General features: G+C 35.8%; 1 protein-coding gene across 6 annotated transcripts in view; it reads left to right on the forward strand.

The window, feature by feature from the left end:
• The window catches only part of OLA1 (Obg like ATPase 1), a 128,346-nt gene that overhangs the window by 52,306 nt on the left and 51,403 nt on the right, over positions 1 to 24,637 (forward strand). The gene's annotated exons all lie outside the window — the stretch shown is intronic.

A 24,637-nucleotide genomic window follows, 5' to 3' on the forward strand; every position in this document is an offset into this window, starting at 1 on the left:
TTAGCATAATATCCTCTGCCTCTTTATGTCCAGTTTCTTTTTTGTATCAGAACAGATGAAAACATAAAATTTCCTGTCTAAAGGCCACCACCCTTGCTAGAGTAGCAGCATCTAATGCCATTCTATTTATAGATGGAACTTGTTAAGTTTCCTCAGCAGGGACTTAAAGCTATGACCTCGTAGGCCAGAAACAGGAGAGCTACCTACTGAGCTACAAGGGCAATCTCTCAATTCTAAAGAATACATAGAAAATTTCTAATATACTGTACTGTGAGTCATAAAGTACTTGACCAGTAAACCCTCCCTCCCCTGAGAATAAAGACCAGGCAGGCTGTCTTTACTGAGTCATTGCTATTATTTGACCTACAACTACTTTTATTATAGTTTTGTGTGTGTGATTTGGCAGGGTGTAATTGCTATTTAGGCAATGCAGATGAGTTTTTTCTCTGTAATACTTCAAAGGAATTGTCAATGTGTGATAGAGTTGGGGTGTTCAGGTGACTGTTTCTGAAATATATGTGTACCTGTTTGAGTGGGTGTCTTTGCTGATGGTGTAGAGTATTCTTTCTAAAAACAGTGATAGTTTAATAATTTATTAATATTTTTTTATTTGCTGTTTCATGGACTTTCTTGAAAGCTTGAAGGGAAATGTAGTGTAGATGGATTTGTTTTGTTTTTCTAATATAAAGTGTGAAAGCCTGTTTTCCTTTGGTCAGAGGAAGGCTATCTCAGAAAAGGTAAAGTAACAGTTTTTTGCAAAAAGATAAGTGGCTGAGTGTTTTCACTTTAATTAGCTGCATGATTGTATCAGAAAGGTGAGTAGTCTATAAACTGAGAATATTATAGCATCCCTTTCAGAAAGTTGCTTTTGAGAAAGTAGGTTTTTTTTGTTTGTTTAATGCAGAGTTTTAAGGAAAACTTTAAATTAGAGAGGTTCCAGGAAGCACTTCTGTTTCTCAATTGAATTGTAGATGCTTCCTAACACAGCTGAGTACGTGGGCTGCCCTGGGTTTGTAAATGGCTGTAGGAGTTGGCTGTTGCTGCTTTGGAAGTGAATGTGCAGGTGAGTCAATACCAGGTGAGCTGAGGTGATAATTTCTGAGGCTTATGTCACTTCAGTATTAAAATAGACAAGGAGCAGTTTACATATCTGATTGCTGTGTACTGAATGGTGGAGTACCTACTGCAGGTGAAGACCAGGAGGGACCTGCCTTTGGGTTTCTTATTCTGGCTGCAAGTTACTTATCCTAGACAAACTAAACAAGGCTTCTGGGTTAGTTAAAATACGCTGTATTAAGACTTCATTAATATATACTTCCTTTTTGTTCTGTATCAAGCAAATTTGTCTGAGATCCTTGGGTTGTCAGTTCCTTTATCTTTGCCTACAAGAGTTTATGACATTGTTTAATGAAATAACAGAAAAACCTCTGGTTCAATTTCCTTTCAGAGTTGCTGTTTATTGGAATAGCCTGGTTTCTATAACAGCAAGAATGCCACTTTTAGAAAAATAGGTGTCTGTCCTTTTTCAAGTCATGCATTGTGCCAGACTTATACACTGGATGGGACGGTTTTCCGCAAGCTGAAACAGCTCCATACTCTGACACCTTTTCTCATGGATATGCTGCCAGTATCTTCTGTGCTGTTGGAACTGATTGTAAAAACATGTATTAAGAGGGGTTTTGGGTCTTAAAAATAACTGTATTCTTGCTGGGTTATCTTAAAAATAGGTAATTTCTCTAATCAGATTTAATATGTAATACAGCAAACAGTCATGCTGTTCTAGCTGAGGGAGCATTAAGCTGCGATTGGTAAAATGAAAAATGTTTGTAAAAAGGCAGCCATAAAAAATATGCCAGTTGCATGCTTTTTTTTTTTTCTTCTTTCTTTTAAGTTTACAAGACTTAGGGATGTTTTCTTTCAAACCTTGCATGTTGTCCATTGGAGTCTGAAGAAGTCTGACTTTCTTATGACTGTTACTTAGACTGAGATGTTATTGAGATGCAGGGTTTGGTTGCAGATGTGCCTTTGTGCTGTTGTAATGCTGAAGTATTGATGTGGAAATCTGCTGACTTCTTTTGGTGAGCCTTCAGCAAAGATAGTATGTTTTCAATATGCTTTCCAGACTTTCTCTTCTCTCCTGATGAAGTCCAGCTTCACTTTGGCTGAAGATGAAGTTTAGCTTTTCTACTTGGGTTTACAAGGAGATATGTATTAGTCAGTTATCAATGGCATCTCAACAGAAATTCTTATGGTTTGTTTTTTGTTGTTTTTTTTTCTGTTTGGAATTTGTCACTCTTGTATTTGCTCCACTCAGTTTCTCTCAGCGATTTTTTTAGTGTATTTTAAGATGAATTTTCGTCCTGCTATCTTCTGCAGAAAACAGAATTAGCAGTGGGCTGGATTTAAATGCTGGATGTTTATCAGCAGTAATTGCAAGAGCTGCTTTGGAAACTGTTGCTTTGGTTTTGATGCTGGGATTTCTAGCCTCAAACAATACCCTGGAGCATCCATGCCTAGAGACAATTAACAAAATATCAAGCCAAACATTTATTTGTTTTTTGTGAAATACCTCAGAAATGCTACTTTTGGTTCTTACTTTAGATTTTGCAGTTAAAGTGAAGCTTCATCTGTTGTTGATAAAATAGCAAGAAAATTCTTCAGAACCTCAGTGTTTAGCCTGAGATATGTAATTAGATTTCTGTGTATTCATGTAATACATAACTAACTTGTTTTCTTTTAAAGTCAGTTGAAAAGACTTCCTTTACAAAATCAAACAACATCCTTTCTTCCTTCTGTCTACCTTTTTCATTTCCCCATTCCATCATACAGGTTTTTCTCCTGATATGGATGATGGCAAAAGCTTCTGTACCTCAAGCTCACTTTAGTAGTTAAAGTTTTAAAATATATTTGACCATAGGTTTGCATTTCACTACTAGACTAGATGACTGTTACTGGGATAACAGTTCTTAGACACATTTTTTATGCACCAGCTTTGGTAATTTAATGTAAAAAATTAATGTCTCTAAGCTAAATAGCAGTAGGAATGGAAGTTGAGTGTGTGAAAGAGTTGCAAAAGTAGGAACGTATGCTACCTGAGAGGGATTGATTGCTTTCAGAAAAAATAGGAAAGAAGCAGAGGGAATCCAGAAGTTGGGAAGTTTAAGACTCAGTTCTGGGTTCTCTGAAGTGTCAAAAAGCAGAAAAATTAATCCAGTGTACATCACCAGAGAAATTTGTGTGTGTGGTGTACAAGATAAGAAATATCCATGTCATATTTTTAAATTGTTAGGGATGGCATGGTGAAACTGCTATTCAGAGGAAAAAGTCTAGTATGTTGTATGTGAGTTTAATCTGTCCAAGCCAGCAAACACTAAAATGTTTTAATCATAAGCAGATGATTATTTCATAGTTTAATTACAAGGCAGAATATAAAGATTGTTTTGGTATTCTTATTGCATTTTTGTCTTCTCAACTTACCTTGATTTTTTAATAACTCTGTGTGTGTGCTTAAAGAATGCAGAACTGTTCATTGGACTGTGCAGTATTTAGAAAAAAACACATTGTTTCTGTACTGCCACTCTTGGACCAAAACTACATTAAGCAACAACTGAAATGCATCACTTTCAATTGGTTTTAAGAACTTGAATACACTTCCAGAAATTTCCTTCCAAGGGTACTACAATATTCAGCTGTTGTTTGAGATGGGTACAGAAAAGACAGTAAGAAAATACAAAATATATATTTTTTTTGTCTTAAACTGATTTTAATTTATATATCACAAGGTACTGTTTAAGTATCGAGTACTTTGTGCAATTACAATACATTGAATGTAGGCAGAGCTCAAGTCAGTGGGATCCAAAACCTTACCTCAGATTCTGCTTTTAGCAAAATAATGGATAATTTTCCCTAAGCCATAGTTCATCTTTGTAGTTAGTATGTTGAGCTTTTATTTGTAGAGATTGTTTAGTCATTATGATAAGACATATTATAAAAATTTTGATAATGAAGAGTTAAAAAGCTCTTAGTGTGTTCTTTTTATAAGCCACCTGTTGCCTTAGATGCATAAGTATATGAATTCGAACAAAGTGCTCATCACTTGTCAGCCATCAGTGGCAGCATAAAAATTACTTGTGGTGCTTGCTTTGCAAGAAGTTCTTTTGTGTTTGTGACATCAGCTTTGTTTTATACAATTAAAGTATTACACGCTAGAATAATCTAAATTGCAACCACTAAATGGTGATGTAGTTCCTTTTTCATAGAGCTGAATTTGTTTACTGGTTGTATACAGCTATTGACAAATGTTTAACATGACATGTCCCTTTTGCCTAGAACAGTCTTTGGAAAAGGTGTTTTTTTGTGTCCTGTTCTTGTCTCCCACCCCCTCCATTCCTCCTCCCTTCTCCATTATGGAGAGCTTTTCTCATACTTTTTTTAACAAGTAGATAAAAATATGTGTTAGGCTTCAGGTTGTTTTTTATTTTTTTTTTTCAAGTAGCAAATTAATGGCACATGATGATATTGCAACAGAGAAAAAAGCCTTGCAGTGAAGTGATCTGGACTGCAGGAGATGTTTTGTTCCATATGAACACGTTTTGACATGAGCAGAATAGTTTTTGTTTCCAAATAAAACCCACAAGCAAGCCATGTTTTTCTGGTTCTAACCCTACTGTACTAATAACTGTAGAGATACCTACTGAGTGGCTTTCTCTGTTGGAAATACCTAATCTATGATGTTCTGTTTCTCTGTTATTGCTGTATTTTTCTTTTATTTACGTGTCTTCGCATTTCAAAGTGAATGGGAAGAATTTGCATGTGACTTGGCTATGATTTCTTAAAGTTGTTTTCCTTGTATTAAAACAGATACTCAGTGCTATAGAAATCTGTGCAAAATCTGCTGTCCCCTTCTCAAATTACATTGTATTGAATAAAATGTGATTTTTGTGGAAAATTCAACCAAGTGGGTGAAATTAATATAGTTTTTTGTATGTTGGCTGAGTATGCAGTAGGTCTGTCTTGCTCCCTATAACCTTAGGAAAAGCATAATAGTTCTTCTGAATTTCCATGTACTTGAAGTCAGGTGAGGCATTGTTCCCATCTGAAGAAATGAGGCTATAATTAAGCTACCTTACTGCTGATTTTTGTATTCCTTTGCTCTGTTTTTGGAAGGAATACATGACTATGTTGTAACTCCATGTTAATTTGTGTGTAGGACTTACTGGGTCCACTGAATCTGTGATAGAATCTCTGTGGCTGCATATTAGTCCTGGAGCATTAAAGGTTCCCTCCTTGGGCCTGAAGCCCTGACAGGAGCATATAAATTCAACTTTCCTATTCTTTCACACTTTTACACATAGTAACTTGCCCTTCTGAGGAATAATACAAGTTAGAGATTTAGCTAGAAATAAAGTTACAAGTAGATTACAGTCAGATAATATCTACAGCACTGTTCCAGCAATAATCCTGTGGGGATGGTATACATAATAAGTATATAAATGCAAACTAAAAGTACATAAATGCAAACTAAAGACCATGCAAAACAGAATTAAAAAATACAGTTCTCATATAGTCTCTTTGCATACAGTGGCTTTGATAAGAATATGATTATTTTTAGATTGATAAGCCATTAACAACATTCACATTATTATCTCCATTTTATTATTCCAGCATAATTTTAAGCTGCTAACTGGCTAATTATTGATTCATGCTCTTATCCTTTCATATGTTTTCCTATTGTCATTTTTCCTAAAATGTGTATGTAAACAAGTCGGGAGAGAGAACAAAAGTGACCATTTAAAGTACTTCTGTACTTTTTCCAAGGGTGCAGTTCTTCTATTTAGTCATACTGTGTGATTCAAATTCCATGAATTGCAGTCAGGTTCTGCTCAGTGTGAATAAAGATGGCTTGGTCTGAACCTTGACTAATCAGTATATATTTATAGAAAACAAAAATCAACATCTTCGTCTCTTCTCTATTGATTACTTTTGCAGACTCACATTAAGGTGACTGTGCCATTTAGAGTGAATAATTTAGTGTATGAGTTAATTGATCATTAACAAATTCACATTCTTCTTGTGAGGGCATAAATTGTTTCCTTCTAGTTAATTTGTCCCATGCCAAAATAAAATGACAACACTCATTTACTTGTTTAAATATAACTTTCCCCCCTCTCTGTATGGGTTCACTGTGAGTGGTTTTGGGTATTAATGCATACTGTTGCATTAAATCTTAATATCTTAAATAAATGATTGAGGGGGGTGTCACTGTGTGTGTATGTTTTCCTTATGGACAAGTATTGCAGTGTCAGTGTTGACTTGCTTTAGCCATTGTTGGAGCTGGGAAGTGCAGTGTGAATAGACCTAGTGGAGCAAAGGTACTGCCAGCTCAATTGGCTGCTCAGCTTTTCAGTTGTCTCGCTCACTTAACCTCAGCATGGTTTCAGTTACTAAGAGAAGATAAAACCATTCAGAATTATTTAATAATTTGCTTTTAATGAGACCCGCTATTTTTGAAAAAAGTGTTAGGCGTTACTAAATTTTCATTTTCCTCCTATTCAGTTAGTATCATGTTGCCATGCTAAGGTATTTTGATTAATGCATTTGAGCATTGTTGTTGAATAATAAGATGGACTAGATACTTCTAAAGGTAAATACATCATAATCCTGATTCTCCTAACCAGCCACCACTTTGGGCAAGAATTTTGCAGTTTTTCCTAGACTTGCTGTAGATGGAAATGTGTGGCTTGCTGATCAGTGGATTAAGTAAGTTCAGTTAATGAACCATTTGAGTCCAGGAGAGCGATGTATACGAGTGGTGTGTGGATGTGTCCAGTGTGCTTCTCACACTGGTGCCTGGTGGATGTGTCTGGATTCCCTGAGCTGGGGAATGAGCTGATGGCTACAAGCTCTTCCTTCCTGTGTGTCCTTGACCCTTGCTGTGCCGGCTGGGCAACTGCCTTGTTTTTGGCTGTTCTTCTCTTGTGAGCACACAGGGCCGTATTTGGGAAAGGGAACATGGGATCCTCGAGGAAAGTGATGCTGGGAAGCCCTCAAGGCTGACAGGCACTGCCTGCCTGGAAGGTGCCCTCAGCTGCCACTGCATGGACAGCATAGTGCAGAACACCAGCATTTCCAGCTCGTATGTTACAGTCATACAAGGTGTCCCTTCGTCTGGTTCCCATAAGGAATATCCAAATTCCCTCCCTGCTGCAGAGAAATGCTGCTTCTGTCAGCTAAAAACATCAACTTAAGCTTTTCTTTCAATTCTTTCTGTTTATGGGTTGTTTTTTTTTTTCCAGAATGCCTCTGCATGTGGTTTGCTGATTTGAGGTTTTTTTTTCCCCTTCCCACTTTTGTTTTCTTGCTATGTAACAGCAGGGTGATGTTGGTTAACAGGATTTTGTACATCACTGGTGCTATTTACTAGAACGCTGTTAATTTACTGTATTAGAGCAGTGAAAATATGAGAAATGATAATTCGTTCACAGTCTCAGAGAGCTAAAAGCTTTTTGACTGGAAAGATATCTCTGGGACCACTGCAGCTATAGGAAAATTGTTTTAAGTTGAAATTGATTATTAAAAATGTTAAATTTAAATTTAAAAATGTTAAATTTGCTGAAATTTGCTAAGTTAGCACAAAGCAATTTCAAATCTCACCCATAAAAATCACTGTGAAGTTACTTTTTTTTTCTATTTTAAACTTTGCGTTGGAACAATAATGTTCTTCATTGCAGAACATGTGTATTTATGTGAAAGTGCATTAATTCTGTATTATACAAGCACTGCGTAGAAATACTTCCGTGTAACTAGGCTGAAATACTCAGCATTTTTGAGAAGGAACCTTTTTGAAATCTTTGGTAAGGGAAAATATTACCTGTATTTAGATGCAGTTTGAATTTTCGATTCAGTTTGTATTCATAAATCAGTATTATATGCCACCAGTTTTCATGTCTTGATGGAATGAGTAGATGGGTAAGCTGGGCTGGCTGTGTGGGGGAGAAGGGCAGATGGAGCTGCATCTGAGAGCAAGGCTGCGTTCCTATGGAATGCAGCCACGGTCTAACTGCTTCTCCTAGGAGGAAGGGCTATTGTAATATTATCAGCAGCGTTGTATTGAAAATTGAAAACACGTAACTGAAAGCACATTGTAAAGAAACAGATGATTTAAATGATTCGGAGAACATTTCTAATGTTAGTAATCAGCAAACCACAGAGAAATTTGCCCGTGATCAGAGTTCTGTTTTTTCACCAAAGTGGAAAGTCTAGTCAAGGGTAATCCATCTTCTGTTCACCTAACATATTTTTTCTTAGTTATACTGCCTACTGATTTATTTAAAGAAAAAGATTTTATATGCATATGTACTATTAAATAAATTTCAGAATGGAAACTTAACACCTTTATAGCTTTTTGGAAGTTCCCTTCTTCTGCAGTAGTATCTCAAAAAAATTAGAAAATTTTTAGAGACCCAAATTTTTTGAAAAATTAGCATTCAGTTAACATTGGCTGGCTGAAAAACAAAATGCAAGCTGTTTTCATAGCATTGCAACAGCTATGCTTTCTTCAAACTTTTTTTTGGTATGCTTTCTTTGGTACCAGAAAAGTCTCTTGTTGATTTGTTGTGTGTTTCTTCTAAACTTTTTGAAGCTTAAACATGTTTTCAAAAGAGCTGAAATAAGGTTTTCCTGCCATATCAAAAGGAATTAGTAATGCTTTCATTCCGTTATGTGATTTAGTTGGGTTTTTATTTTAATCTCTGATCTAATTTAGGTTTGAACATTTCATTACATTAAAAGTACAGGCAGTATTCTATATCAAGGTTGTTGCAAAAAGAGAAAAGTGAAACAGTGAATTATATTTTTGTAACAAACTCATTTGGAGCCATACGGTTACTTTAAAATAGGATGTAACTCTTAAGGTATCTTCTGTCAGATTCTCCTACTTGAATTAGCAGGGGTGTGAAGTAGAACAGTTATGGCCTTTGGCTTGTTCCTGCCAGCTCTGTCCTGTGGACAAATTTTGAGAATTTGAGTGTACCTTTATATAAGCACATCTGTTGGATTTCAAAATGTCAGGAAACCCTGCAAGGGTATGCACAGAATTGCCATCTTATACTGAGTAGGAAACAAAGGCAATACTGCTGAGAAAGGCAGTCTGCCATCAGTTTGGCCGTGTTTTTGGCTGTGCACTGCCCTGTGTCTGTATGTGAGCACAAAATCAGCTGTGGTTGTGTACCTGACTTTATGGAAGGCCATATGATCTTGTTTATGATCTTGTTTGATACTAACTAACTACTGCTTTGTAGCTGTAATCCTTGTGTTTGCCCATCTAGTCATTGTGAAAGAAAATACACCTGTGTGTGGAAAGCTTAGAAAATGTGGCAGATGACACAAAGTAATTTCTGACATTGAAAAATTCTGTTATGTCATAAAAATATATCAGAACATACAAGAATATATGGAAGCTGATAAATAATGGTGTGATAAAAATAATGGGGAAAAAATGTCAGAGTATATTTTCATATCAAAGTGTGGTCTCCACAGAGACTGCTTTCTAGAGCTGAGTGTGCAGCCAGTTTTACCTCATAAGCATTTTTAGGTTGTTACTCTCAATACAGACAGGTATAAAATAAGATGTAAGAAGTGGAAGGTGGGTTTAAAAATAGCATGTAGAGGTAAAATATTGTCACTGTTTTAAAGTGGTAATTTAATAGCAAAGCAGAAAATAACTATCTGACAAAGTCTGCTGCTGTACTGGCATTGCAAACCAGTGTGTTCAGAAGAGCACAGAGGTTGTCTGGCAGCCATCCCCTACCTCCAGCCCAGGGCACCTGTCACTGTCACAGCCTGAGATAGCCTTTGCTGCTTGTCCCTAGCCACAGTTCAGGTACTGTGCTGATGCCAAAATACTTCCTACGGCTGTGAGAATAGGGAGACTATTATGTCTTCAACTCTGCATGAATAAGGATAATGTAGAGGTTGGACATGTTTGTGGATGGTGAGCTGTCCTGAGGGACATGAGAGTTTATGTGAATGATCCTTGCCCTGCATTAACCATGTGGTGCAAGGGTAGTCCCTAAATGGCTTACCTATTCATACATAACCTGCACTGACATTTTTAATTCATAAATTAAACATAGCTTAACTTCAAATTCCTAAGCTGAAGTTTTTAGTGTTTTAAACAAAAAGGTTCATAAACTCTTCCTCATGCTACGATATTTTATATAATCTTTGTCTTTTTCTAGCATTAAGGAAAGTGTTTCTGTAATGTTAATTAGCTAGTAACTGCTGTTTTCAGTGTGCTTTAATTACTGTATGTTGCTTGATTATATGTTATGAAATAAACTTAAGGTTATTCTAGATTGTTAAACGGTGAGCTAATATATAACTACTGTGCTTAAGATGAGTTTTTTCAGATATGGTGGTGAGAATATTGGGAAGAGGAAAAGCTGGAAGTGCCGCTCTCATTCTTAGGGACATGTGAAGACAACTTCAAGAATTGCCTCCTACATTTTAAAATTAATATTTATGAAAAATATCTGGTAAAATACCATGAAAATACTTTAAAACATGTGCATAATCATAGAATAAATTGTAAAGATGTAACTCTAAGATTACTTGCATGTGTGTTACTAGGCATTCTTTGCTGACAGTCTAATTGTACAATGTAAGATACTTCTAATGTACTATTACTAAAGAATTTTTTTTAAAAAAATGCTCGTGTTCAAATTATATTTAGCAATAGCTACATTGCACAATTACATGTAGTAACACAAATACATGTAGTTCTGGCTACACATGTAGGTTTTGTTGCAGTGACAGTTATACTTTTAAATTAGCAAGATGTTTAATTAACTTAGGGGTCATGGGCAGTCTTACTTTCAATTTCAGCTGGACCAAATGCTAAATGAAAGGTTGTACATGGTGGTTATGTTATGTTTCATAAACAGACAAAAAGAAATATGCTAAGCATTACAGATGACTTAAAATATCTGATAACAAAGACATTTGATTGCCTTCCATATTGAAATAAAAAAGTTAAAAATTTTCTTGAGGAAAAATTGAGTACTGTAAAATGTACCCTGTAACAGCTTTGTCTCTTTAAAAGGATATTTGCAGTAGTAACTGATCTAGCATTGGAAACCACTAAGAATTTTAATATTGTTCATATGTAATTGCTGTAATCTCTGGTCTTTGCAGGAGATGGTACTTGACATACTCAAGGTTTTTTCCCATGGTGTTTCTTTCTCAGATTGCTAGAATAAAGTCTGTTTATTTCAGTCCATTGTACATAGAAATAAACAGTTTACATTTTTAGTTGATGCATAACATTTTTATTTGCTTTACTCTATCTTAGATTCTAGCTTCATCCTTAGTTAAATTTTGTGGTTACGTTCACATACTTCCCAGATCTTCAATTAGTACAGTGTAAGCAGCTGTGTAGCTCTGAACACGGGCTACTTTGCAAACACTGAAAAATAGATGAAGATAAATCCTGTATTGTGCCAATTTTTCCCACAAAGATTTTCATCATCATTTCTTTTACAGTAATTTTTCAAAATTATTTCACCAATATATTAACTCTCAGTAAGCTAGCACTCAATAAATGATATATTCAAGATCTTCTAGTTTTATTGGTTATTTTAATAAGTTTCTAATTTTTGGAGAGTTTTTCTTTGAAGTAGTATAAGAGTATGGCTCAGCGGTGCCAATACCTAGGAGAATAAGGTCAGGAAAGGGGGAGGGTGTTGTTCTTTTCTCTGTAGGCTAATAAAATGTGGCATTTTAAGTGCTGTAGAGAGGGTCTCAATTGTGACCACTCTATAAGTTAAGTAACTGCTTAGGGATGCTGAATATGCATTTTTTTAATTCAAAGGAAGTAAAACAATTAAGTGTTCCTTCCTCTACAAATGTTACAAAATATATATGCTAATTTCCCTTATATCACTATTCTTAGTGGATACTGGGGGTTGGGTGCAGGTGGGGGCCATCTCTTGTTCCTTTTAAGTTTGATGCATTTTACAGCAGTTGTTAAGTATCAGCATCTCACTGCCAAGTCACTAAATGGTGATTCTTTTAATTTTTTTAAAAAGTAAACTTACTGCTCATCCTGTAAAAATCTATTAGTGGCATTTTGACATATGGAAAGTTTGAAGTCTTCTGGATTCTTTAGTCACTATATAATGATATTAATAACATAGTAGTGTATAGGTGAGTTTTTAAAACATAGGCATTTAACTTGTATTTAGCGTTGATAAATATGAATGAATCAGTCTGGGGTTTTAAGTGAAAATATTTTCAAGTTTAAAGCTCTTGTGCCCCAATGGGATTATTTCAGTGGTTGACTGAAACATTCAGGAGAAGGGAAACGTTTCTTTAGCTCTAAACAGAGGGAATTGAGCTGGGAATTTGGAACAGAAAAAGGAAAAAATCCCCAACTTTAAACATCCTTCTTATTATGATTATCATGAAACTGAGCTTTGCTTCAAGATTTTAGCCAATGTTGTGTTTTCATAATTTAATGGGTATTTATTTTCTGAGTAGTAAGTGATTTGTATTTCTTAGAAGATGCCTATAATGAACTGGATCTATCAATAAGTAACTCATTTGCAGCATTATTGTACTCAATCATGAGAAGTTTAATTGCGGTTTGCTTCTATCATTTTTCTTGACAGCTGTTGAAAAAAAATAATGCGGTAGATTTGGATTTATACTGACTTTCAAGGAGGAGATATTTGTTCAAAAGCAGTCAGGGAGTGCAAAGATCCATGCCAATATTCAGAATTCGTATTTCCTTTGAATGGAAGGTTGTGATAAAATGGTACATGGTGTGTTTTCATTGCCTGTTGAAAGACTTTCATGCAGTTAAAATAAGCATTTTGATGGTGGTTGAATTAAGAGTTTTTGTCAGTCTCTTCTCATCATGGATGATTAGACTAAAACGTCTGCTTGTCTTGACTTGAGATCACCACAGCTTCAGATAACATGCTTTGTGATTGAAGGTCGAAATATTTTGAATTCTAATAGGCTGCCAGATGAATTGCTTGAAATAGACTGTAAAATTTCAAGGCTTCCTTTTCCATCTGCTGTGAAAAGAACCATTGGGAATGGTTGAGCTTGATGATCATAGAATTACGGGATGGTGATTCTAAAACCCTCAAAGGGAAGTTGCTATGGAGATCTAGTTCCAAACTGTGAAATGATTCACCTCTGAAAGGCTTCAGGGTCTGAGAAGCTGAACACATCATTGTTCAGGTGGTCATTGGTTAGGAAATTGCTGGTGCCTGTGTAATCAGCACTCCTGTGGTAGTTAACGATCTAAAAAGGTTTGTTCTGAATGATGTGGGACAACAGCAATGTGCATAAGATGGCTTCTCTCAATCATAGTTTGCTCAGCCTGGTGCTTGTAAAAATATAGTGAGCTAAATGGCAGGGAGACAAACTGCTTCATTGAGGAGGTCTTTTAAAAACAAAATTCTTTTCTGTGATGGATTTGACATCTAAAGTAAAAGAAGAACAACTGTTTCAGCTTAAAAAGCTGTGGTTAGATGATGTTGCAAAAGTATCATATTTATATATTTATTTTGCAAGGAGCAGAACAGCGGGGCTGCATATTTGTATTTGCTTGCAGCCTAAAGGAGTAATAGCATTGGAAAAGATTTCTACCCAGTCACACCTCGGGAACGTAATGAAGTAGCCTTGATATATTCATATTACTCCTCTTCCATTCCCCCTCCCCAGTGTTAAGCCCTACAAGGCACTCTGCTCTGGCAGTTGTAGAAAAAACATCCTGTATATCCAGGATTCAGGTTAATCAAAGCATATGTTTTCTTTCTTATTTTTTAATTTCTTTGTGTTTCGAGTATAGAAAAAGGGAATAACTGGCCAGTGTTTGCATGCACAAAACAATGCATTTTGTCAACTGTTGCTAAAATTTTCTGTCAGATTCTTAGATTACTTGAAAACTCCAACATACACACAAGTATTTTATGTAGTTTTTCAAGGAAGTCAGAAGTTATTTGTGCAGTACACAAGTAGTTAGTGACTATATCTTTCTACCTAATTCGATATAAAACATTTTCTTGACCATATGATGTTCAAGAAGTCTGAGTTACTATTGCTTGCATAGTCAGTATTACCCTTCCTCAATCTCATAATGGTTTCTAGTAAAGAAGACACCAGTGGCTACTAGATGGTGCCAGATAGTTACAGAACACGATTGATATGTTCCACAATATAGTTGCCATTTAAGTAAAATGCTGCTAGAAAATAAAGTGAATGTCTGAGGGCTAGGGATTCCTTTACTGAAATAATGTACAAAATGAGTTTTTCTCATGTGATGGGCCAGCCAATCTATAGCAAGCAATTTACTAATTTTTTGTTGGGATGCTTTTTTGATCATTATAAAGGAAGAGATTTAACATCCAAAATAAAATATTAGTATCGAGTTTTATGTGGTCAGCTGTTACATGAAGATTTGACCATTGAACAGGAAATGTTACAAACCCTCTTTATCTAGTGTAGCATCTCAGATAAGATGCAAATTATGCATTACCTTGTGTTTTCAGTATTTCAGATTCTGTTCTAAAAAGATCATTTGATATTCACTGTAATTGCAAGCCTGTACTGTTATGTGAGGTCCCAAGAACTGTGACATCTCTTAATTTGTAAATAAAATAAAATAAAAGTAAATATGGGAAAAATAGTATGTGAAAAATAATAAGCTCTTAACCTAATGATGCAGCTAAAGCTAAGGATACATTTTAAAAGTTAGTTTTATTAATTTTTATTACTAGAAACCCATAGAACACACTCTTCCAAAAGTGCAATTGATTTGTAAAGGATAAATCGGGATTAATAGTATTGCTTCTTTTCCATTAAATTTGTTTTACACTCTGAATGTGGGTTAGAATGTTCAGAGGAAAGGTTCTATGATGATGCACATTTTTATAAGGTAAATTTACTGAAAGGCATTTTGCTTTTGTTTTTAAAGCCATTTTATTCACTTAGCAGCACTGCACTTCATTACAAACTTACATAGGGCATATGCATACCTAATGGCACTGATAAAACAATATTTCCTGATCCAAGTTGTTACCAACTCTCATTTATGTTGTACATCGCTGGTCTGCCCTTGAGTGTGTTTACTCCTCCACACCTCCATTGTGCAACGAAATAGATCCTCAAAGGAGAAACATTGAGATAATGGAGAATAAGGTTCTTTGTTAACATATGATGGACTGAGTTTGCAGCTCCTTCTAAGCACTCTTCTTCTAAATACTCTCTTATTCTTCAGGTAAACAATGACTGCTCTGTAAACACAACTTTCTTTTCCCTCCCCAGTCAAATTCTGTAATCCATTTTTATAGCAAAGACAGTTTTGACAGTTTTGTAGGGCTGTTGTTTTATCATAACAAAAATGTCATTTTAACTTTTGGAATATTTGGAATCTTGGATAATAATTTCTTGTAGCTGAAACTTACTAAGTGTCTTTCTTTGTATTTATATATCTTAAGTTATTGCTTTAAATGCTTTTGAAGAGAAGTTGCTGTATTGAAACTATTTTATACTCTTTGTTGTGGGTTTCAGGAGGGTTGTAGTTTTGCATTCTGCGCTGAAGTGAATTGTTCATTCTCTGCTCTTTATTTTGCAAAGACCAATAACCTTCCAGGATGTTGAAGATTGTGTAACAGGGAGCTGAGCTATCTGCATAGGAGTCAGGGTGGACTCAGCAGAGTTTAGTGGCTTGGACTTTGTTGTAGCATTAGGAATTCAGAGTGTTTCAGTAGGAGTACAGTCATAGTAACCGCAAAGTAGTGCTATTCCAGACCTAATAAAAACTTCAGAGCTCAAGTACGGTTTTATGTTACTGCATCTTTGACATAATCAATCTGTGACCCAGATAAATAGTCCATGAACAATTAAGATGTTTCCTATATGTCTGGTCATATACTGGGTTTCTGCTAATGGCTGCTAGTTGCTATTCATGATCTCTGTAGATATACAGTCTTAAAAACATAGTTACTGCAAGCAATTTATTTTGTTATGACGACCCTCAGAGATTCCAGATAAGATTGGCATGATAGAACTTGACACTGAGGATTCCTAAAGAGAGGACCAGGATGACTGACCTTCAGAAAAAAGGGGTAAAACTCAGCACAGAGATAGGATGTTTCTGGAAGTAGTATGAATTCACAGTTATACAATAGGCATATTTCTATTTTCCAAATGGTTTCTGCTTAGGAACCATGTTTTTGTACAGTTTAGATATCATCAGATTGCAAATATATGAATTTCAGACTATTTTTGAGTAGGAAAATTGTCTGGGTATACAGTCAGCACACAGAGAAGTATCCCTTGATGTTTGGTACACATGTTAGAAGTTATCCACTGATGTTTGTGGCCAGACCTTCCTGCATGCCATTTTCTTTATGCAGGCAGTACTGCTGCAGAACACTCACCAGGGAGGAGAGTTCTGTGGAGAATCCCCCTTGTTCCTGTTTGCTTCTTTTTTCATGATTTAAACTCACAAAGGAATGTTTTCGCCCATTAGAACAGAAAATAACATAAAGAAGAATGGGACTGAGCTCAGGGTGACAAGAGCGCTTGTCTCTGAAGCAAGCACATGCATTCTCCAGGTATTTAGGCTTTTGACCAGGATAAGTTCCTAATTTGCCCCTTCATCCAGCTAACACAGTTGTGGTTTGTAAAAATATGAATAAAGAGACTAGTTTTTCTTAAAGAATTTTAAACAATGTATGTGACATGCCAGCCATCTCAGAAAGTTTTACATAGAGTGCTGCCCTTCCCAAGGTGTCTTCTGATAGTGAATCTGTGTGAATTACCCAGGTAACATGTGTTGCAAGAAAGGAAGTTAAGGAGTGTGTCCCAATTGTGTCCCAACTATTTGGTGGGCAGTGTAGTGACAGTATTTAAAATACATAATCAAGTCAGAGCAAGCCCCTGGCAAACTGAGGGACAAAGGGCTCAAAGATTTATTACCTCAGCTGTCAAATAATGTCCTTTACCCAGTATGACCAGCTTGATAGCAAATCTCAGCAGGTAGAAGGTTTTGCCTGTGGAGTGATGACTACAGCCCGTGGTGCCAGAATGAAAGAGCAGAGGCAAGTAAGTACATTTTACATCTGAAATAAATCACTAATATTTGTCAGACACACTTAAGAGGAGGAGCTCTGAAGCAGGATTTTACAGATAAGCTCACTGGAGTGGCTTTCTTGGTAACAACTTTTCTCTGTTTAAACTGCTTCCATCAGGAACTGGATTGTGGTTTCTTCTGCCAGCTCTCATCCTGAAGTGAATTACTTTGCCCTCAGTGTTTCCTGGGGAGATTATAATTTTTATCTCTGACCTTGTGCAGTACTTGCTTGACGAGTACTTTTATGCAAACGTAAATTCTTTGTATGCTTAAGAAGTTGATACTACAGTCATTTAGAATCCTGTATTACTTCTCCATGCTCTCATTGTGTGTCTGCTGGTGCAGAAATGGACGTGCTCTTTTTTGTTAAATACTCCCAATAGATTTGATATTGAAAGGGCTGCCTTTCAGCTGCTACTTCAGATTTTTGGGGAGCGGTTTGCTCTCTCCTGGCTGGTGTGGTATTAGGGCTCAGCAGGGTAAATGAAGCTGCTTATCTTTTATATAGGTAAGTAATGAATTAAGTCCTAATACTGCACCAGTTAAGAAAGCCCAAAGCAGCTGCTTTTACCATCCTGTGTGTGTATAGCCATATGGTATACATAAACTGTAATGTTGTGCTCAAAATCATTAATGCTGCACCTAATATTCTGAACTGGTTTTTTGTTGCTAAAAATCAGCTAAACTTGAGAATAAAAACAAGTGTTTTAAATGGAAATTAAAACCTTTTCTTATATTTTTACTGTGCAGGTAAAACAAAATAATTATTGCCAGAGTGACTGCTTGCATTTAAAATAAATTTATACATATTATTTTAAAAAAATCTAGTTAACTTTAAAATATGTAAGTTTTCTTGTCATTTAGGGTTCTGTGAAGCTGATCATCAAGAGGGTTGCAAATCATTGGCGGTTTCTATTTTCAGAGTTCCACATCCCAGAGTAATTTGCTTTAATTTCATCCAATTTAACCTATACTTCACACCATCACCATTCAGCTTTAATAGCTATGTTCTATGCATAAGAAAAGCAGATAAATGTCCACAATTAGACTGCGAGTGATTACAACTAGTTAGGGCTTTATGAAGACAAAACTTAAGGGGCTGTAGCACAAAACAAAGCCACAAAAGATGTCTGAAAAAATTCTTTCTTCAGAAGTCAAGGTTTACTACAGCGATTTATTTAATGTTTTTTGTACTTGATTTTGCTTATGTTGAACATGTAGGCAGGTGCACCTTCTTCAACTGAAAATTACTCTGCTTAAAGAATATTAGGTTTGTGTTACAGGTGATTAATTTCACTTGAAATTAGCTTGCAAGGGAAAACATGCTAAACCTACTTTATTTTTGGTTCTTTGTTAACATGTGCTTTGTTTAAGAAGCTGTAAAATGTTGAATCTGATGGTATTATTTTGTCCTATTCATAAATATGTGAAGTAAAATGTACTATCATCAAAGTTTAGTGCATTCTGTAATGTTAAATATATCTGTACCTCAGTCAGAGATAGCAGTATCTTTTACTGTTTAAATCTTTGGAATACTGATGATAACGTGTCAAGCCAGTCTAAGTATAGATATTATTTATAATTTAATTTTTTTTTGACACTTCTAGTGTTGTTTCTTTGTAGCTCAAAGAAATACCCTACTTCTAGCTCCCCAGTCAAGTTACTGTATTTTAGTTCATTTTGTGTTCTCTCCCATTCCCACCAGTAAGTGGCCAGATAGATATTACTGCTCATTTATTTCAGGGCTTGTAACAGGGTGTGTGTGTATCGTGATGTGACGCGCTCGTCTGTGCTGAGCAGCTCTTTTTGATAGCAGTTATTGAACGAATGTGGGAGAGGAAGTGCAAGTACCAATTATTCTCTAGGTCTGGTTCGTGGTGGTGTTATTAAACATTCCCTTATAGTTTATTGACAAAATATGCTGGTCATTACCCTAAATACCAATGGGAGTTTCAGCTTGTGATGCAGTTCAGATTCTGATCAAATTGTAAATATCCCCCTTAATTACAGCACATGTACCAATATACTGCTTACCTTTTGTGAATGAATGAAAGACGCCAGAATGCCATTACATGAAGCTTAGTGTTAGCCAAGTATTTGGTTACATTCTACTTTAAGGGTAAGGATAATTAGAGAAATGCAGTGACTGGTATATAAAAGATAAATTACTCTTAAAGATAATAATTAATTTCTATAATTGCAATTAGGAGCAGAATAAGATAAGTTTAGAAGTAGTATTTTGATTTGGACTGTAGCATCTCAGTGGCAGCTTGAAGCAGCTAGAAACAATAAGCTTTAGGCTATAGGCAGCTTCTTCGTTTTTATGTCGAACTAGTTTTATATGCTATATCATAAAACTTTCAGTCCAATCAGCAACTACATTTAAATACTGCAAATTGTGGCAGCAAAACAATAATTCTGCTGATTAGCCCCTTTCCATTTCTTGTAAGTGAACTGTTTATGCTGTTGAGTACCTTTTGAAAAAAGAAAAAGCCAAAACAGCCTTGATTAGTCAAGGAGTAATTGGATGACTTGATTTTAGCAAGAGAATGAATTGGTTGATGATAGCCTGTAACTAAGTGTAGTGGTTCTGTTCAGATGAATACATAACATACAGTCATCAGATCTTGACAGGTATAACATAAGCAATGCAAAAATTTCTGGAGGCTGAGAGGTAAATTTTGTCAAAGGAATTTTGAAGCTGATTTTTGAAAGAAATGGGAAGAAATGTGCATGCCATTAGATGATACCATTTAAAAGTGACATTCGTTACGGCTGTCCTGTATACATATTTATGTGCTCTTATTTTTGCTTGTCAAGAACAAATCTAGACTGTGTGTCCTGGCTGCCATCAAGACCTTACAAATTGACAGTTCCTGCACTTCCACAGGAAAAAAACAGTCAGGTTGCACATCTTCTCCATCCATTTGTTCTGTTGTCTGCATTTTTTTAAGCCAATAATTTGCAAGAAATGTGCAGAACCAGCTATTGCTGCATTATATCTTTAATGCCACTTTAAAAATTATTTTTGGCCCACCACACTTGGACCTAAGCAGCCCTGATAAAGTGCTCAGCTAAAGATAAGCCCTTCCCCAAAACTGAAGAATATTTCAAGTTCGAAGCTAAGGGAAATAGAAGAGGGAGCTGGGTGTGGCAGTGATAATTTCCAAGCTCCTTACTTCTAGTAATTTCATCTTATATCATTATTTTGGGGTTGTTAGCTGGCAAAAGTGAATCCTGCTCCTGTATTATGCTTTACCATTTTTCTGTCTAAATACTTGTCTTACTTTAATAGCAATATCTGGATACTGCTGAAATGTTAGGGAATTTACCACAGCAGATGTTTACTTGCAGTGAGCCTGATGTTTCTAACTGTTAATCTTTGTTCTTGTACACTAAAGGAAGAGAGAAGGTATTTTAGAAGTAGAGTGCAAATCCATCCGGATTTTATCAGAGATTATTTGAGAAAAGGTGTATATATATATATATGTATAGGATACTTAAAATAAAAAACACTATTTCTGTTAAATTTCCTTTTGACAAACTTATGATAAAATTACAGTTTACCTCTGCTAGGATATGTGAGAGAGATGCCAGAGAAGTTATAATGATTTTTTTTAAATAATGAAATTACTGATTAGAGTTTCCCAGTTGACCCTCCTGTTACTGCTGTGCGATCAGCTTAGCTGTTGACAAACACGTGCTTCCTTTGGGAGATTCTTGAGTAGGCCTATTTTATGTATGTATTTTTTTGCCCATGTGGCAGATTGATTCCATTTTCCTCTTAGAGGCGTATACCATAGATTCCTGTAATAGAAAGAGGGCAGTTCTGGAGCACAGGCAGTATAACTCAAGGAAGCAGTCAAAAGGAAGGTGGCGTGGTCTGGGGTAATGTTTGAGAAATGCCAAGGCCTTATGTTCTAAAAGCAAATGCATTGGTGGAGACATGGGAAGTACAATGAATTTTCATTATATTCGTTGGGGAGGGTCATTGTCCATAGGTCATACTGTCTTGAGAACACAATGGTGTGGCTAGTTTTGGAGATATTAATTGTAAATATACTTTAAAATAAGTATTATTTTAAAATAAATAAAGTAGTTAGATCAATTTGTTGTTTGAAATTCCAAAACATCACAACAGCTTTTTTTTAAAGATGAATTTTTTATCACTACTTCAAAAAAATGGATTTCTTAATGAAGACTTTGGATGCTAGACCACAGAGCTCAGCTGCCATTAGCCTGGCAGGTGTGAGTGTACTACAGAGGATATTGTACGAACAAGAACCTTGTAAATATCCCTCCTGTTTACAGAAATTGAGGCCTCATTGTGTCAATAATGAGGACAGACATGGTTTGTTTGAGGTTCAACACATTTAAACACACCTCATTGCCAGTATGGGCTTTAACTCTGACACATGGCCATGTTTGCAGTCTCTGCTGTTTTATAACTATCCTGTTCTAGTCCTTTGCTTCCTCACCAGGATGCCTGTATAGGTTAGTATAATTTTGGGGAACCATTGCTCCCTCATTTTTCTACCAAGCTCTCTCAAGCTATAATCAACTTGAGATCAAGCTTAGACTACCAGATGTCTGGTTTTCTGTTTCCCCATTATTTTTCTCATAGATTCTGTTGTAATGAGAGAGCACTATCAGAAAAGCCAATCTGAGGATTTCTTTGTCAATGTTTATTTTTAATTTTCTTCCCTCTCCATAAACTAACTGGTATTGGGTTTTTTTGCCTGGTACCCAAGACAGTCTTGCCTGTTCCTTCTGAAAAAAACGAAAGTTTCGTTTGTTTATTGTCATCTTCTGTCTCAAGACCCACCTCCCATTTTCCCTGATTCTTCCAATTCAGCAGTTTTTAGTTTCATCAGGCTGCTTTTCTACGTAGTGCACAGTATCAGCTGCTAGTCTAGTGCTGCTCAGCGTTCACAGCCTGTGTCCACCTTGTGCATCATGTTCATTGTACAGCTATTGTATTATCTTTATCTTTAATTGGACAGTGATGGGATTCATAGTATCTAATTTATTTTACTTTAAAATAAAGCCTATGGGTTTTTGATTTTGCTGCTATATATGCTGCAGAAAAGGTGGGGCTATCATATCATCTTCCCTAACAAAAGAGAGGTAAAGGTCTTGCTTGACAGAGGGATTTCATGGAAAGGCAGAAAGACAAAGTAATAAATAGCAATATGCTGTTAACAATCTGTTTCAGGTAAGATTTGTAGATTAAGATTATAGTTCTTATTTTCATAATTGAAAGTTGTAAATAATATGCACATTTTCTTGTATGTCTTATTTATAAACTCTGTTTTACAATTCCATTTTTTCCTACTACTTCGCATTTTTATATAGGCATTTTTTAAAATCAGGTGCTGGGTGAAACATTTTTCTAGTAGTTTAACTGCTAGTTTCTCACAGCTGTACTTTTCCCAAGAGATCTCATCTCTTGTCCAAAGCCTAATTCCTGAGGTTACCACCAGTTCAGGGTTGCTATGTCTGCATACAGCTCTGCAGACTGGAATTGAATTCCCTACAGTGCTCGGTGTGATTTGTACCAGACCATCACGACAAAGAATGTTGGAGGCTGGCATAATAGATTGTTCAAGATACATCTCACATGGATATTGAGACAAAGTTAAAACTAAGGCTCTTTCATCATAGTGGTGTCACTCTGCCTTTTCCTTACCTTCTTCCTGAATATCCCCCTGTCATATCTCTAGCTAGGCTGTTGCTGAGAGCGTGATCTCGTTTAGGTTGATGACTGAAGTTGACATTGAGAAACTCTGATCAAGAGATTCACAAAAAAAGCTTGGTGCCTGTTGCCTCGAAGAATCTCTTCATTTGTACCAAAATGTGGACATTACTACCAGTTTGGTCTTTTCTGTGTATAAAATCTTGAAGCTGCCACTTTCTTAAGGACTGTGTCTGTCTAAATGGGAATTTAAACTGCAAGTCCATGGCTTTAATGGAATATACAGCTAGTGTTCATTCATTCCATGAGAAGAGGCAAGCAGCCCAGTGAGGAGGAAAGAAGGTTAAGTTGTTGCCTCTACTGGGAAATCATTGGCTCAGTAAGAGGGGCTTTTACTCAAGCAAGCAACCTGTGCCAGATACTGATCTCTTGTCATTGTGTTACCTGAATGAAGTGCAGGATGGCTGCTGACACAGGAATGATGGAAGAAGGACACTTGAAGAAATCTCTGGCTGAATTAATTGTGTTTGGATGAATAAAGAATGATTTTTTTTTTTCTTTTTTTTTTTTGTGAAAAGGAATGGGAAGATGTGAAGAAATGAAGCTGTTGTTGAAGAAAACAGAAAAGTATAACTAATATATAAGTGGGTGTTTGTTGTCAGTAATTCACTTTACACTTGTTTTTTCAGAAAAGCTTCGTTCTTCCTTGAGACCAAAACAAGCTTTTTATTTTACTTTTTATTTTTGTGTTCTAAATGCAAGATCTTCACAGTCACGCATCTTTTCTTCTGACTTAAGAGTGCAAGGATTTTTGTTACTTTTTAAACCCATGGACACTAGATGCAGAAGTATGTAAGAATATAATGTTTACATGGTAATGGAAGCTTTTTTTCTTGATACAAGGATGAAAGTTAAACTTTTAGCTGAATGAGTGCTACTTATCTGTTGAGAAGGCTGAGGCAGGTAGACTTTTTGTTTATCTATGTGGTGACGTCTTCCTACTTCTACCCTTTTTATTCAATATTTTCCTTTTAAATTAGCTGTTAAACTGTTTTCTAGTATTTTCTCATCTGAAGAGCCTATAACTCATTTGTTCAGGCGTGCAAGTAAGGATTTATAGAAGAGAAGGGCTATGGTATCTCTTCCTTGATTGCCTGGTATTGGTATAGATTAGTGTGGAGTGTTTCCATTTAACAGAGCAGCCTGTTCTCCCATCGTGGCCAGCATCGGATTTGGATCTATTGCTTAGGTAATTTTGCTTGTACCCAGGGAGTTCGTGGATGAGCTTTGGAGAGAAAGAGTTGATGAGAGAGGAGGGAACTTGTGGTGACCACTACTGAAAAGACTATTCATAAGTTTATGTAAAAATTTTTTTGATATTTGACTATGAACAACATTTTAAACCTGTGTTCTATGTTCATTGATGTAAGAACTTCCTTGGTTTTTGGTAAGTTAAAAGAAAAGATGAAGTTTAAGATGTGCATGATGACAAAGAACCCCCAAAACTTTCTACGTATCAGTTAAGGAATTGTTTGTTGTTTACCCTGTTTTGTATCTTTTTCAGTATAAGAAATGTCTTGAATGTTTTTCCTGTGTAAGAGATAAGTTAATTTTAATTTTGGTAACATTCAAATAACATTCTTTTCATGATTTCTCATGCATATCTTTAATGTTACAGGTTAGGTATGCAAATACTCTGAAAATTGATCCAGGAAGAAGTAATAAACTCTTTTTAACAGTTAATATTTTTATTTTTAAAACATATATTGATTTTTGGGGGGGAGCAGGATTTT

The sequence above is a fragment of the Cyanistes caeruleus genome, chromosome 7 (genome assembly GCF_971803275.1).
Source record: "Cyanistes caeruleus chromosome 7, bCyaCae1.hap1.1, whole genome shotgun sequence".
Lineage (NCBI taxonomy): Eukaryota > Metazoa > Chordata > Aves > Passeriformes > Paridae > Cyanistes > Cyanistes caeruleus.